This window comes from Elaeis guineensis, chromosome 1, assembly GCF_000442705.2.
Source record: "Elaeis guineensis isolate ETL-2024a chromosome 1, EG11, whole genome shotgun sequence".
Lineage (NCBI taxonomy): Eukaryota > Viridiplantae > Streptophyta > Magnoliopsida > Arecales > Arecaceae > Elaeis > Elaeis guineensis.
This window is the reverse complement of record NC_025993.2, coordinates 164454616-164468919: the sequence shown is the minus strand read 5'-3', so window position 1 is coordinate 164468919 and position 14304 is coordinate 164454616. Positions and strand designations below refer to the sequence as shown.

General features: G+C 38.2%; 1 long non-coding RNA gene, 1 other non-coding gene and 1 pseudogene across 2 annotated transcripts; all 3 read right to left on the bottom strand.

The window, feature by feature from the left end:
* Nucleotides 1-693: 693 nt before the first annotated feature.
* On the bottom strand, nt 694-778 carry LOC114912711 (small nucleolar RNA Z221/R21b). Its single transcript, XR_003798503.1, has one exon. It is a non-coding gene; the product is annotated as a small nucleolar RNA Z221/R21b (small nucleolar RNA).
* A 1237-nt stretch (nt 779-2015) lies between these two features.
* On the bottom strand, nt 2016-11522 carry LOC140852892 (uncharacterized). The gene is made up of 3 exons (XR_012135885.1): nt 11093-11522; nt 6678-7048; nt 2016-2201 (listed from the first exon to the last, which is right to left on the bottom strand). It is a non-coding gene; the product is annotated as an uncharacterized lncRNA (long non-coding RNA).
* On the bottom strand, nt 2062-3627 carry LOC105060480 (APO protein 1, chloroplastic-like; annotated as a pseudogene).
* Nucleotides 11523-14304: the final 2782 nt, after the last annotated feature.

Below are 14304 nucleotides of genomic sequence, written 5' to 3'. Positions count from 1 at the left end.
GTTTGATCATGTAAAAATATTTTGAACTTTTTAAAAATTTTTAATTTTATCTCAAATTTTTAATTAATACAATAAGATCATCCACCTTTTAAATTGATCCAATTCGAATCTTAACTAGTTGTTATATTACAGAGTTTGAACATTAAAAAAAAAAAAACTACGTAACCAGATCATATAACATCATATGACAACTCTACCACGATAGACAAATAAAAATTATAGTCAAACTCGAATTAAATCAATTTAAAAATTGAATGATTCGAGCAAATTAAATAAAATTAAAATCTTCAAAAATTTAATTTATATATATATATATATATATATGCGTGCGCACACACATACATAGTATATGGTGGGAGGGGAAAGAGAGGTGTGGATGTGAGCGCATGTGTCTATATATATATATATATATGTATGCGTGCGCACACACATACATAGTATATGATGGGAGGGGAAAGGGAGGTGTGGATGTGAGCGCATGTGTCTATATATATATATATATATATATATATATATATATATAATTTATTTATTTTGATCCCACAACCTACTCCACCTCAATATAAATATAGAAAGAAAAAAAATATCACGATAAAGTTATGCAAATGTTGAAAAAATCCCTAATCCATATTTCCTGTAATTAGCTACCCAACCCTAGATCCACACCGATTTGAGGAAAACATAAAGTCGAGTAGGCTCAGATAAATATGGGTTATGAGTCAATTATCAACACCGATTAAATCAGAGTGGTGCATGACTTTGTTCCTCCTCATTGCCTACTAACGACAACAATATAAACAGTCGTACCTCTAGAAACCTGAGAAAAAAAAAATCGTGTAAAAAAACCAAAGAAATAACAAAATATCGAATAAATAACGGAAAAATATGAAACAAAAGTAATTCAACTTAGGATATCCAAGGTGAAAATTGGGGTTCAGCGAAAGGAGAAGTCTGTTTAATAATGGGGAAAAGCTCGCGGCAAGATGATTAACACATCTCGCCACTGCCCACTCCTCAATTTTAAACGCGTCGTCGCTTCAATTCCTCCTTCCACCAAAGTCAAAACCCTAATTTTTTTTTAAAAAAAATCAATCGGTTCAATAATTGGCAGAAATTTATCAAAATTATATTTTGATGAAAGATCTATTCGAAAAACCTCAACTTTTCTCTTTTAAAAATCAAGATTTCCAGCATTTTGAAGGAAAAAAAAAAAAAGAGAAAAAAGAAATACAAGATTGGAGAAAGAAGAATAGAGGGGGCTTCAGTGCGTGTAACGACATGAAATCAGGTCATCGACGCATGGATTCACAGAAATCCCGCTCAGATCTTTGAGATCAATCATCATTAGCGGCCGAACAAAACCAAGAAGAAAGCTATCAGGAGATCAGAGGAGAATGAAAGAGAGGGTGATGGGAAGTAGAAGAGAGCCAAGGCAAAGGCTAGGGTTAGGGTTTTAGGATGGAAATCCAGACTGGGATTTTCTCGATGAGCATTCCGGGGACGCATGCATAGAGGCCGGGGAGCTGGGAACGAACGTGTCCAGGGCTAGGCTCCCGAAATTTTTTGAGGCCCAGGTGCCGACTCGCTCTCGGAGCCCTTCAGACGGTAGAATTAATCTTGTCCGTTCGATGAATGTGATCGACGCAAGAAGGACGCTGACTCCTAAAAACAATGTCGGTAAGCGTTTGCCGACTTGATTTACGAGCAAGGGACTTTACGCCAACAATTCGCCAGGGTCTTATGCGTCAAATGCCCAAAGTAATGCCGGCACACGTTACCACCGACATTGTGCCAAGCTTGTGAAAGGCAAATAGCATAAAACCCCTTAGCAGATGTTGATGATATTAGATTTGCATATTAATACTATTTGATTTTTGCTTGTGTCCAGTGTCTTGCGCCCCTCTACCGGGGCTTGGGGTAGAAGCATCTCCGGCTCACCTATGGCAGGAGGAGGTCCATGGCATTCCTTAGTAGTCATCTTTTTTGAGTATCTTCAGAAATGAATCCTCATAACAGAGTGCACAAGAAAATACTTTCATAACAAGGCAAACAAGAAAATACTTACAAAAGAGGATACACAAGAAAATACTTGCGTAACAAAATCCACTCCATTGCCTTGTAGGTTTGCATTTAGTCCTGCTTTTACATATCTCACACCCCAGATTTTGTTCCCATGCTGAACTGTTGACAATGCTAATTTCCTGAAAAAAATGAGCGAGTCAGCAAGTATACATTGATTCATGTCCTCCCGGAACTTCATTGCAAGAATGTAGGAAATAAATCGCCACCAATGGTTGACAAACATCTTGGTGGCTGGAGAAGTCCAACAAAAGAACGGAGGTACTTGACCAACAGAGAGAGATAACCACAACTACAATGTACAGGTAACAGATAATTAGGAAGTATCTGAACAAATAAGACCCATCTTGTTGTTTGACACCATGCATGAAGAGAGTAGCCATAATTCTTTACAGGGACGTGTACTGCATAATACTGTGAGAATAGCCATTTCTTTCCAAGACAGATGTAGAATGTACAGTGGAGAACCTCCAAGCAAGTCATATGCCCCATATTTAGCATCCACAGAATATGATTTCTGAGACAAATGAACCACCACCATGGTTACAGAGGTCAGGTAAAGAATCTTACAATCTTGAGTAGTTAGGCCAGACATATTGCCCACTAAGAGGACCTTAGGAATATTCACAAACTACACTCAGTTTTAGTACGAGGCTGATCAGTATCTTCCAATTTTTTTTTAAGCAAAGGCCATTATTCATCCTGCAACCATACAGTCTCATGCCATCAGTCGAGCTTCCTCAGATTCTGGAACCAAAACGTCCATCCGCATCGTAAGCCGATAACAATCGGGTCTCTCTGCTCATGCCTCCACGCATACCTCCACCACAGTAGGGGTTTTGCGGCAGAATCTCTTGAGTGCAGTTGTTAGGGGTGGACCATTTGGGTCCTGCACATACCAGACATTGTTCGGGGGGATCACCTCATCCAATGTTGCATCTTGCCAACCATGCTTACCATCCCTCCACTGGCGCTTGAAGGCCCCACAAAGCTTTGCATTGTGTCCCCATGGGCCCACATGGACCTCTGAGCGGTACCCACAGGTCTTCACTGTGTACTTCTTCATCAGCTGCCTTACACCCCGTCTCACAGTGCTGTATGCTTTACAGTCCTGTGTGCAAGCTTTCTTGTATCTGATACTGGCAAGGTCGGCTGATCAGTCTGGGCTCCATAGGTGTCAAGCTCTGCTAGCAGCGACATGCAGTCTTCGGCTCGATATGGCTTGGGCTGCTCCATGTCTCCAGCCCTGTCAATCACCTTTTTCCCAAGCATTCAGATGGACATGGTTCATTGGCATGAAGGGTATTCTGGCAAATCAACTCCTGCTTGAATGCATAGTTCTACAACTGCTGGGATTCTGCCATAATTGAAACTAGTCTCGTGCTTGATGCGCCGGCCAAAGGGGTCATACAGGTGGTGTTGCGGATGAAATTCGTCCCGGGCTGTAGGCACTGGAACATGACAAAGCCCGGCAAGTCGACGGCGGCCGGACCTGCAAGAAAAATCCCCGTCGGAAGTAGCTTCGGTGGAAACCCTCCAACATTCAAGTCAGATTTCTCGCAATATAAGGGAAAGAGCGAGTCTTTTTGAGAGGACGAGAAGACATACCTTTAGGTCTCCGTTTTACCTTTATTTATATAGGGATGTTGAAGCCGTGGAAGAATGAAAAGCCATAAAAGTTCTTTTTGCCCCTCATGATACTCTTGGAAATCACGTCTGGCCCTTTGGTTGTCCAAAAGCTGGATAGTGAAATCGTATCATGGCAAGTGAGAGCCACCTTCATTAATTATTTGGGTTGACAACCAGGAGATGAGAATGGAGCTTGCTTAGCTTTATCCATAGCTTCTCTCCGCAGGTGCCCGAGCTCCTCATATTTGTTCGATCCCCACCTCGACATACGGACCCCGTGGCGGCCTTGGCCCCTGCACTGGTTGCCAACCCACTTGTCAGTAAGGGAGAAATAGACAAAGAAAACCCCATGCATGCCCCTTAGCCGATGCTAAAGTCATCTACAGCAATGCTAAGACCACTGAAAAGTGGGCCCCAGCTTGCAAAGGAAAAAAGAAAAGAAGCTCCTGCATGTATGCACCTTGGACTTATGGACTCGACAATCGGAAGGACTTCGTCCACCGGCTCCAAGACTTCCGTGCCCACGCGCACCTCAAAGTAGCAACTCATCTTCGAACAAAAGTAGCTTCCAAAAGGGTGCCTCAAACACTAACTCCGCCGCGAAGACGACTTCTCACTTTTCGCCGAGTAGACTCCATCCTCGACAAAGGATGACCTTGGCACGTCTTCAACAAATTTGTGGTACTCTCTTCATCCGATCCAATTATAACTCGAACTTGGGAGTGGGGGGACTACTGTTGGGGGTATTTCGATACTAGCCAAAAATGTGGGACCCGAAGGTCTTTCAGACCGCGCTACCGTGCTACCTACCATGCATGAGCTTTGAGAATTCCCCTAGGTCAGTTAGACCTGACAGAGGCTTTAATTGCCTCTCTGCTTCTTGTCCCATCCTCCCATGAGCACACAACAAAACAAAAGAAAAGAGAAAGGGTAGAGGAGAGAGAAAAGATGGCCATGGATGCCTGCGCTCTCCATGCTCTTCCGACCCCACCTCGGTTGATGAACTCCATGGTGGTGCCCCTCGTGCTGGCTACCGATCCCAACATCGGCCTCTAGCCCCTGACTTTGGTCGTTGGCCCCCAAGAGACTTCATAATAGTCCTGTCACATCACCCCATTTTAAAAAAGAGAATAGTCATGGATAAAGCTAAGCAAGCCCCATTCTAATCTCCTGATTGTCAACTTAAACAATTAATAAGGACGACTCCCACTTGCCATGATACGACACCACTATTCAACCTTTGGACAACCAAAGGGCCAGACATGATTCCCAAGAGCGTCATGAGGGGCAAAAAGATGGCTTTTTATTCCCCCACGGATCCAGCCTCCCTATATAAATAAAGATAAAGTGAGAACTCAAAGATACACCTCCTCGTCCTCTCAAAAAAACTCGCTCTTCTCCTTCTGTTGCGAGAAATCTGACTTGAACGTCGGAGAGTCCCCACCGGAGCCACCTCCAGTGGAGACTTTTCTTACAGATCTGGCCGTCGTCGACTCGCCGGGCTTCATCATGTTCCAGCGCCTCCGGCCCAGGACGAATTTCATCCGCAACAGGTAGTATGATTCAATGGGGATAAGAACATCACTGATACAACCTCAAACCCAACAGTAGAGGATCCTGTGCTGCTCACTTCTAGTGCCTCTGCAGTCCAAAATCTGTTAGCCAATGGGACCAACGTGGACTTCAGAACATTGTCTGGGAAGGATCATCTGAGATCGATTAACAGTAAATAAAAATATATTAAAACTCCAAGTCCTTCCAGTTTCATATGCATGATGGTTATGGAAAAAGGAAGGTTATTAGCTAACCAACTTGGACAATTCAAGGATTTTATGTTTTCACATTTACCATAATTTTCAATTTCCTAGTTTTCGACTATTCTAAGTTAAGCCTAAATCTTGTGAAGAGATTATTGTTTAGTAGCAAATTGCAATGAGTGCTGATGGATCATGCATTTGTTGAAATAGTTTCATTGATTACATGCATAAAAATATTATACATTGCAACTGTTACCAATAAGCAATATAACAAAGAGTGTTGCTGCCCAAGTTGATTTTTTTGATAAAAACAATCAATGAAAGATATAATTTTCAAATTAAAAACAGGAAAAATCAGATTTTTATGATATATCTAAATATGATTCAGAAGGATGTTCTTCTATTCCATGAATATTTTAATTTCACAATACATCAGGGGGCATCAAGTTCAATCTAATATGAGTAAAAGAAAAAGAACCTAGGATGTACAAATACTCTTTGAGAAAAGAACTACTCCAACATGAAGAATTTGTAGGGGCTCTCAACAGAAGTCAAAAAATTGCCCTACTGAATGAATGATGTATATTTTGGCGATCTCTTAAATTACAACAAAAAAGAGATTTTGCAGATTAGTCCTTAACATCTTCCATATTTGCATATAAATATTATCTTTTTCATATTTATATAAAAATTCTTGTAAAATTATCCATTTGCACAATTGTACCCTTCAGCTAGTTCTTGTGGACTAAACCCTGGTTAAGGCTAACCAGGGTTGTAGAAGGATAAAATGCTCAGTTTAAAAGCAAATGAGGCTCTAGATTCAGCCTCTTCTCGCTCACTTCACTCACTCCCTGGTCATGACTTGGCTGCTAGAGGACCAACAGCAAAGGGCATAGGTTAAGGAATCGATTAACTATGAGATATAGGGACAAAAAAATCCAAAAGATATGAAGCTGACACCCTCGGAGAATATAAGCAAAATATTCAGTTATCATATATTTAAGAATGTATAAGCAATGAGTTACAAGATTTCAAGGATTAAAAATATAAAGACAGAAAAGTCATAGATTCATACACAACTACAGAAGATTTCAAGGATTAATCTGCAAAATATCCAAAAAATGAGACTATAGGAAGATGAATACAAATATAAGATCACACAGTCTTCAGGAGATAAGTAAATATACATATCATATATTATCTGTGACTTACCAACAACCATAAACTGTAACAACATTCAGAAGCTGTCAGAGGCCTTTGATCAGCACTTTCCAATGTTTCAGTACCTCATAAGCAACAGGAACAAGATCAGGTACCAGTAACCCATTGTTTTGGGACTCAAGAGGCTTCTCTATACCCATTTCTGCCAGTTTTTTATCCTATCTAGCAGCCTGCATCATTATTTTCATTCGGATAGGGGAAGACTTCTTTTTATTCTTTGGCACTATGGGTGGGAGATCAACATTTTAAGGATGTCGATCATATTTTTTGAATGTACTAGAAGGATGACAGGGTTCCTGAGTGTTACAAACAAGAATTCTGGATCCTGTCTGTCGAACATGTTGAAGAGGCTGATATCCAAACTGCAAAATATGAGGGGAAAAAGGAACTTTAAAAGTGAGATTACAACCAAAATTACAATTCAAACATGTTCAAATATTTCCCGAAGAGCTCTTGACTATTAAAAGGAAGCAACACGATAAACCAGCAAATAAATTCTGATTTTGCCACTTACTCCAAAAGTTGATGTGAAATTATATTGCACATGCAGAATATAACATTTTTTTATGCTTTATTTGCATAATAGTATTGAGATATGGTTTTATCATCTCTGATGTTTGCCATCACGGTCATCAGTATACTTTTCAGCATTTAGCTGTACTTGAAAAAGTAGCGTGCTGTGAATCATCATGTTATACCCCCTTTTCACACAATAAACACATCAATCCAACCCGAAAAGGACATGCAAATTGGTGGAGGTATACAAATAGACGGGTGCAGGAATACAGATGCAGGAACACGGATATCACCAAATGCAATATTTCACATGAATCTTTTTGTCACGTATCACCTAGCACTCTCTTCATACATTTGGGATGAGCTTTTCAGTATTTCTCTCATAGTCGGTTCCAACCTAACAATTGAAACTCTAACTGTGCAATTTCTCTTCCAAACTTCTATACTCTATGAGGTCAGATCCTCCATTTTAACAATCTTAATCTAACCAAACATATGCAGTGTCATAACCAAAGACCAAAAATTTAAAGGGCCAGATATTCCTCCCTACGTTAGAGGCTTTGTCTAAGTAACAGTTTGAATACCTCCAAGAAAATAACAGATCATACTGGATGGAGCTAACGAAGTAAAGCTCTAATATGCACCCTGTTCTCTCACATCCTGTTTGGAAAACCATTCAGATTATACATTGATATTCCCAACATGAGCTGGATAGAGTGAACGGATGAGGTAATAGAGGCAAAAGGATGAACAGGTCTGATTGGTAGAGGTTTTTCCACAAATATCTGAATCTCAAGATTTTCAGACGACCAGAAATCAAATTACTGAAGAGAACATAGAGTCAGAACTCAGAAGTAAGAATAGAAGTGGATCTAGGAGTTGATCTGGATTTTTCATGGCATTGACATCACATGTAAGCTGAGAGCTCTAGACACAAAGGGAAAGGGTATCCATTTTGGTTCTCAGCAGAATTATGAATAATCTAATCGTGTTCATTCACCACCCAAGCAAACTCACAGAATTTTGCTGCTTCAATAACCACGAGACTACACAATGAGATCCTATCTTCTATCGAATAGTTTTGTTTGAATTTCCATTCAACCTCCACATCATGGCAAATGGAATCAACATCTGCAAATCAAAATCCATCCTCCCTTGGTCAGAACCACCCTTACAAAACACCTTGTGTATCATATGGGAGAACCAGTGAATATCCATTATAGAATATGAGGCTGCATATACATAGCTTAGAAGGATGTTGTATTGTTTCTCAATATGGCCAGGACCCCGAACTTTTAATTCATTTCCCAAGACAAAACCTGGTTCAATCAGATGAGATCCAATTCTGCAAGATCCATATTCAAACAATCAAAATTTGGGTTTTAGTTTGGGATCCATACTTGATCCATGGGTTCAAACTTCAGGTTCAGCATGGGGGCCTAAATCTTTTAAACCATGTAACAGAAAATATAGAGGCAATATACAGACAGGAAAATTTCAAAAGAAAATAAATTTAAGTGAATGTTATTTTAAAAATTAAAGAAGGGCTTCTGGGCAAAAGTGTAACACTAACTACTCAAAATAACAACATAAACAGAGTCTCAAACTTAAACAATCATATTCCCAGATATTCAAGGATTTTTGAAGCCAATTAAGTAAAAGAGTAAAAGAATATAGAATTGCAAGGAAAAGGTTTTAAAAAGAAACCTTCAAACGCTCATGAGCTATAGGCCTCTTTATCTCCAGGAAATTCAAGCAAATGCCCGAAAGAAAGGACGAAATCATAAAAGTTAAGACAAAATAAATGAAGGGGAATTTTGATTTAATGAGCATGCACAAAAAAAGTAAGGGAAGCAGCATGACAAACTCTTCTAAGGGAAATATCTGTGATATTGGCAAAACCCGTATAAATAGACTATGTGGCTCAAGAGAAAACCACTGTGGAATCCAAGCACTGGAATTCAGTAAATAGAATGAAGATGAGCTCAGTCAAGCACCAAAAAGGATCAGATAACACTTTCAATCTGATCTAGAACAGACTGAATGCTCATCCAATCAAGCCAATATCTTTGATATCTAAACTCAATGCTCTGACTTGCTGAGAGACAAAGAAGATTTAAGTGACTTCACCGGCAAGGAGAAGAGGGAATAAAATAGCATTTAAACTAGGTAATTTTTCCAGGTCCAGTTGTTTGACACATGAGATGCACATGAACATGGAGAAAACATGTGAGAATGTCAGAAAAAAATCGGAAATAGGTATATAATTCGTGTGTACACAAAAGGCAAAGTGACATTCTTTGAATCAATTACTCTTAAATATATAATCAATTTTTTCCCAAATTTTGGTAGCTCAAGCCTAATGCTTAATATAAACCATAGCAAAACTATACACCAGATATGTTGCTTCTACACACTAAAAAATTATATAAAATAGTAATCCATAACGAGTGAAAAGTAGCATCCTTTCAAATCCTGTACAGAAAACCTATCCAGTTCAGTGGATGGACAAATTTCCAGTCATCTGCCTATAAAATATATTCTGATTGACAGAACAGATATTATGAGAAGTTGCGGATACATGCAAAAGGAAAAGGAACTGTCTTATGCTGTCTCGTATAATATGATGAAGTTAAGAACCTACAGTAACTACATAATCAACTAGGAATTCATTAGAAGTTAGTAACTAAACAATGCTTTATTTTAAGGTAAGAACAATATGACCTTCTAACTTAGTTCTGACATGTCTAGGTTGTATTTGTTGTCTGTTTGAAATATGCTAACAACTAAATATCAGAGTTAATTGTAAGCTCTGATGGTTTACATGTTTTTCTGACCAGTGATGCCTTACTTGTTTCAGCAAACAAAGATGGGTGCACATAGAACTAGAAGACTCATATATAAAGAACTATGATGAATTGATCTTTAAGAGAAGTAAGAATGTAAACATAAAAGACTCACATACAAAGAACACTGTTGTGAACTAACATTTCCTTATTTATCTAATGTTGCTGAAGAAAGATATGCAATTGGTTATGTGGTTACAAAATGTATCCACAGTTATATATTTCAGGTCATAACAATGTAGCAATCCCTTAGAATACAAAATATATAGTCGCACATCCAACTTGATAGTCAACACCAATCATTGTGCCATGCTTGAAATGCCCTAAAATATAATTTTAAATATTCTCCAGGGTTTTGGAGATTAGTTACTATGTGTCAAGGGGCCGCTATATGAACAAATTTTCAATAACATAGCAAACAGACTATTTTACTCGCTTGTTCAAAATTATCCAAACCACTTGATTCTTGGTTTGCATGTTCTTTCAGAACTCAGAAGCATAGGATGCAACAAATGGTTAAAATCATTCACATGGACAGCACCTCTGTGTGTGATGACATGTGAGGCTTTTGTGTAGTTTAGGGAAAACTATATATATATAAAAAAAAAGAGAAACATTCTAGAATTTGTTAAGTATTGGTAGAAATGGGCGATACAGAGACCTAATTTGTACTGATTTCAGGTCCGTCCTTTGGGCTGGGCTTATTGGAAGTCTTGGATTTGCTTATTCATAAGCTTATCTGCAACATATTTCACGCTATAATAACAATTTTCAGATCAGTATGTAACAAAATAATGATGATTTTAATAATACGTCACATAGTTTCCTTGACGGTTACACGTATATGCGTATATTATCCCTATGAACGGAGTGCTGGGCATTTCTTCAAACAGATGAAAGGCACCACATTGCACGTTAGAATTGTAAATTAAACAGAGAGATAAGAACGAAGGCCAGAAGTAATCAAATCACGGCTCTCGTGAATATTTGTTTCCACCATTAGCAAACTTGTTGCTGGTCTAAAGTAAATAAGTGATCGGATACCTGAAAAATGAAGACGACCAGGAAACCGAGCCGGGGGAGAGGGGTTGGGGGGTGGGGCGACCTGTAAAAAAATCTCTTTTCTTGTGAGCCGGTTCTTTCTCAACGGCTGGGATCAGCCGGACGCCGCCTAGGGGGTGAAGACTTGAAAGGAGTCGGCTTTAACGCCCCCCCTCAGAAAAAAGAAGTCGGCCTCGTAAAGAGAACTGCTACGCGGCCCAAACCTCTAATCAAAATTGTTCCTGTTGCTCGGGGGGTTACTGCAAGTCATGGTGGCTGTGTTCTTCGTGGTAATTCTTTGGTAACTGGTCTGGGGAGGAGATTGCTGCAATTCAGATCAGATAGCGCTTTTGATGAGTATGGCACCATGTGTGACCGAGAAAAAGTTTGGCAATTATTTTGAGCACTGCAGTTTTGCAAAATTTTGAGAGTAGAGCTTCACCTTTTTTTTTCCAGTAATCTTCTGCAACCGTTGAGTTTACCGGAGGAAAAACAAAATTATTAAACTTGAAACCATTTGGTGGTGCTCAAAGCAAGCACAGCTGCCTTTTTTTTCTTTTCTTTTTTTTTTTTTTTTGATACAGTCGGACAATCACACCAGCCTTGTATGAGTATAACTTTAGAAAATAACATACAAAATATCATACAAGATTTCTGAATATTCACTGTCTTGATGCTAAATTCAATTTTTAATATGATCGACAGCAAAGAAGATAATCCAATCCGCAACGTTGTTCGTCTTCCGAAAGATATGTCAAACAATCGTCATGATAAAATGATTAAAGAATTTTCAGATGTCTCGAAACAGAAAATGAACTTCCAGATGCTTCACCTCATCTCGAATCCAACTAATAATAGTGACAAAGTCATCCTCGATAAATATCTTCTCCACCCGCAACATCTATCATGCGCGGATGATGCCGTCCAGATGGTACAGAACTCTATTTCGAGAACTAATGGCTTGAATACGAATAAACTCTCAGTAGTCAACAGCCTGACATCTAGATCCTGGATGACATAGTACGCACCATCTCTGTCATCTCTGATACTGTCATCAAAATTGACGTTGATAAATCTCGAGAATGGAGACTTTTAGGATATCAAAAAAATCTTTCAGATCACTGCATGCATAGCAAGAGAGCTTTATGAATTCGAGATAATAAGGAATCAGTCAGCAATGTCAAAATAGCTGTACTCTTTAACAAGACTATTGGCTCTCTCCAGCATAGCCGCTTGTTTGAAAATTATGTTTTTTTTACAACATGCAATTTTTGGATAAGATGCATATGCATTTGTAAATGAGAAGTTTTTGAGATGGATTTGTCAACAATGGTCGGTGATTTTCTAAGAAGAAAAGATTTGGAGGAGTCTTGCAAATTATGTACACACAGGATGAATTGATGAGGTGTATCAAATTGATTGTAGGGTTCGATAATGCCACACTATAATCATAAGTGCTCTCTTATGAAATTGTTGTTGACCAATATAAAAGTTATAGCTCACCAATATTTATTTGGATAGTTGGATTGAGATTATTTTATAATAAAATCATAATTGTTATTTGACGTTGTTATAGGATGCAATGGTCAATAATAATAATAAAAAAACATTATTATTTGTCAGGACCAAAAAGGGAAAAAAAATCTAACTACCAGCACATGTTTTCTTTTCTCTTTTTTGAAAAAGATATTCGGCTATTGTAATATTTACAATAGTTATTAATTTAAACCATGCTTGAATATTGGTGTTATCATTTTGCTAGCATCTTTTTTTACTTAGAACCATCAAAATTATGAAAAAAATGGAGCTCAAAAAATGCTAATCATCTACATTATCTATAATATGGCAAGGTTTTGTAATTGGTTGTTGTCGGCAGAGGTGTCAAATATATAGCTTGTTTCTGCAAAGACTAACATGGAGAGAGAAGAAACCACCACCTTTACCATACATATCCATTTTGTACACCAGTATCATTTTCTTATGGTCATTCAACTAGCATTCAACCCATGCAATGTGTGTGACTAATCAAAAAGAGAATGGTGTCAAAAAGTATGTTTTAGATAACATCAATGGCTGTTTTTTTCCGAAAACTAAAAGATCATCTTTTGATTTGTGACGAGTGTAGGTGAAGGGGTGCCTAAGAGCCACGAAGACTTGTGGTGGTCTTATCCCAAAAGAGTTTGGAGTTCCACTCAGAAAATCCTTTTAACAAAGACATATAACCGATGGATGCTTACATCCACAGCAACCCTATTGTTCCTTTAGAGAATGTTTTATGAATAGCCTATGTGATTTATAAAATGCATTGATTCTATATCTGTATCAGAATCTCTCTAACGTTGCAATAAACAGCTATAATAATTTTTGAGTAGAGTTAGCTGCATGTGAAATCATGCAGAAGATTTTGCATTATGAAATTAAGTAGATGCTTCTAAGTATCATAAATCAACAATCATGAGAAAAGCAAAGAAAGTAAAAGATGAACCTTGAAGATGCTTGCCACGCATTGAAAGAGCCTACAACTGTGGCCAAATGTTTGTAGGATTTTAAAATGTTCATGTTATATTACACCAAAGACTGGCAATTCACCATAACATTGGGGTGGAAGCATTTTCATTGCCAGTAGTCATTTTATGCCACGTATTTATGTCCCCTTAATCCTTATCTCAAGTCTTTATCTTACATTTCCATCAACAACAACATATGCCTTCAATCATGCCCACATAAAAATGAAAATTTGCGTTCCACACATCACCTAAATAAAGCATGGCATCAATTAGGTAATTACTAGATCACAACCTAGATAAGCCATGTAATTGGTTATTGATTTACCATCTGGTACAATTTTAGTTAGTTCAGTCAAGTTAACCATGCAAACATAACAAAAGCCAATTAATATAACAATCAATCACTCCGAAGAAAGGATAGTCACAAAGCATTCATGCACCACAAAAGATTTTTTTTTTTTTTTTTTTTTGAAGTACTAAGGCAAGCTCACACACCAAGCAATCAACATTATATAGAGTTAGGACAAAAGAAAAAAAAAAAAAAAAAGGAAAAACAACAATATAAAGCAAGCCAAAGGTCCTCTCACATGGCCATTCCAACCTGTATTCTTCCACAAACTAGACTTCTACCTGCTCATTGATCTCAAATCTCCATCACCCATTGATATCCAATAAAAAACACCAGCAAGAAGCCTAAAAAAATCCCAA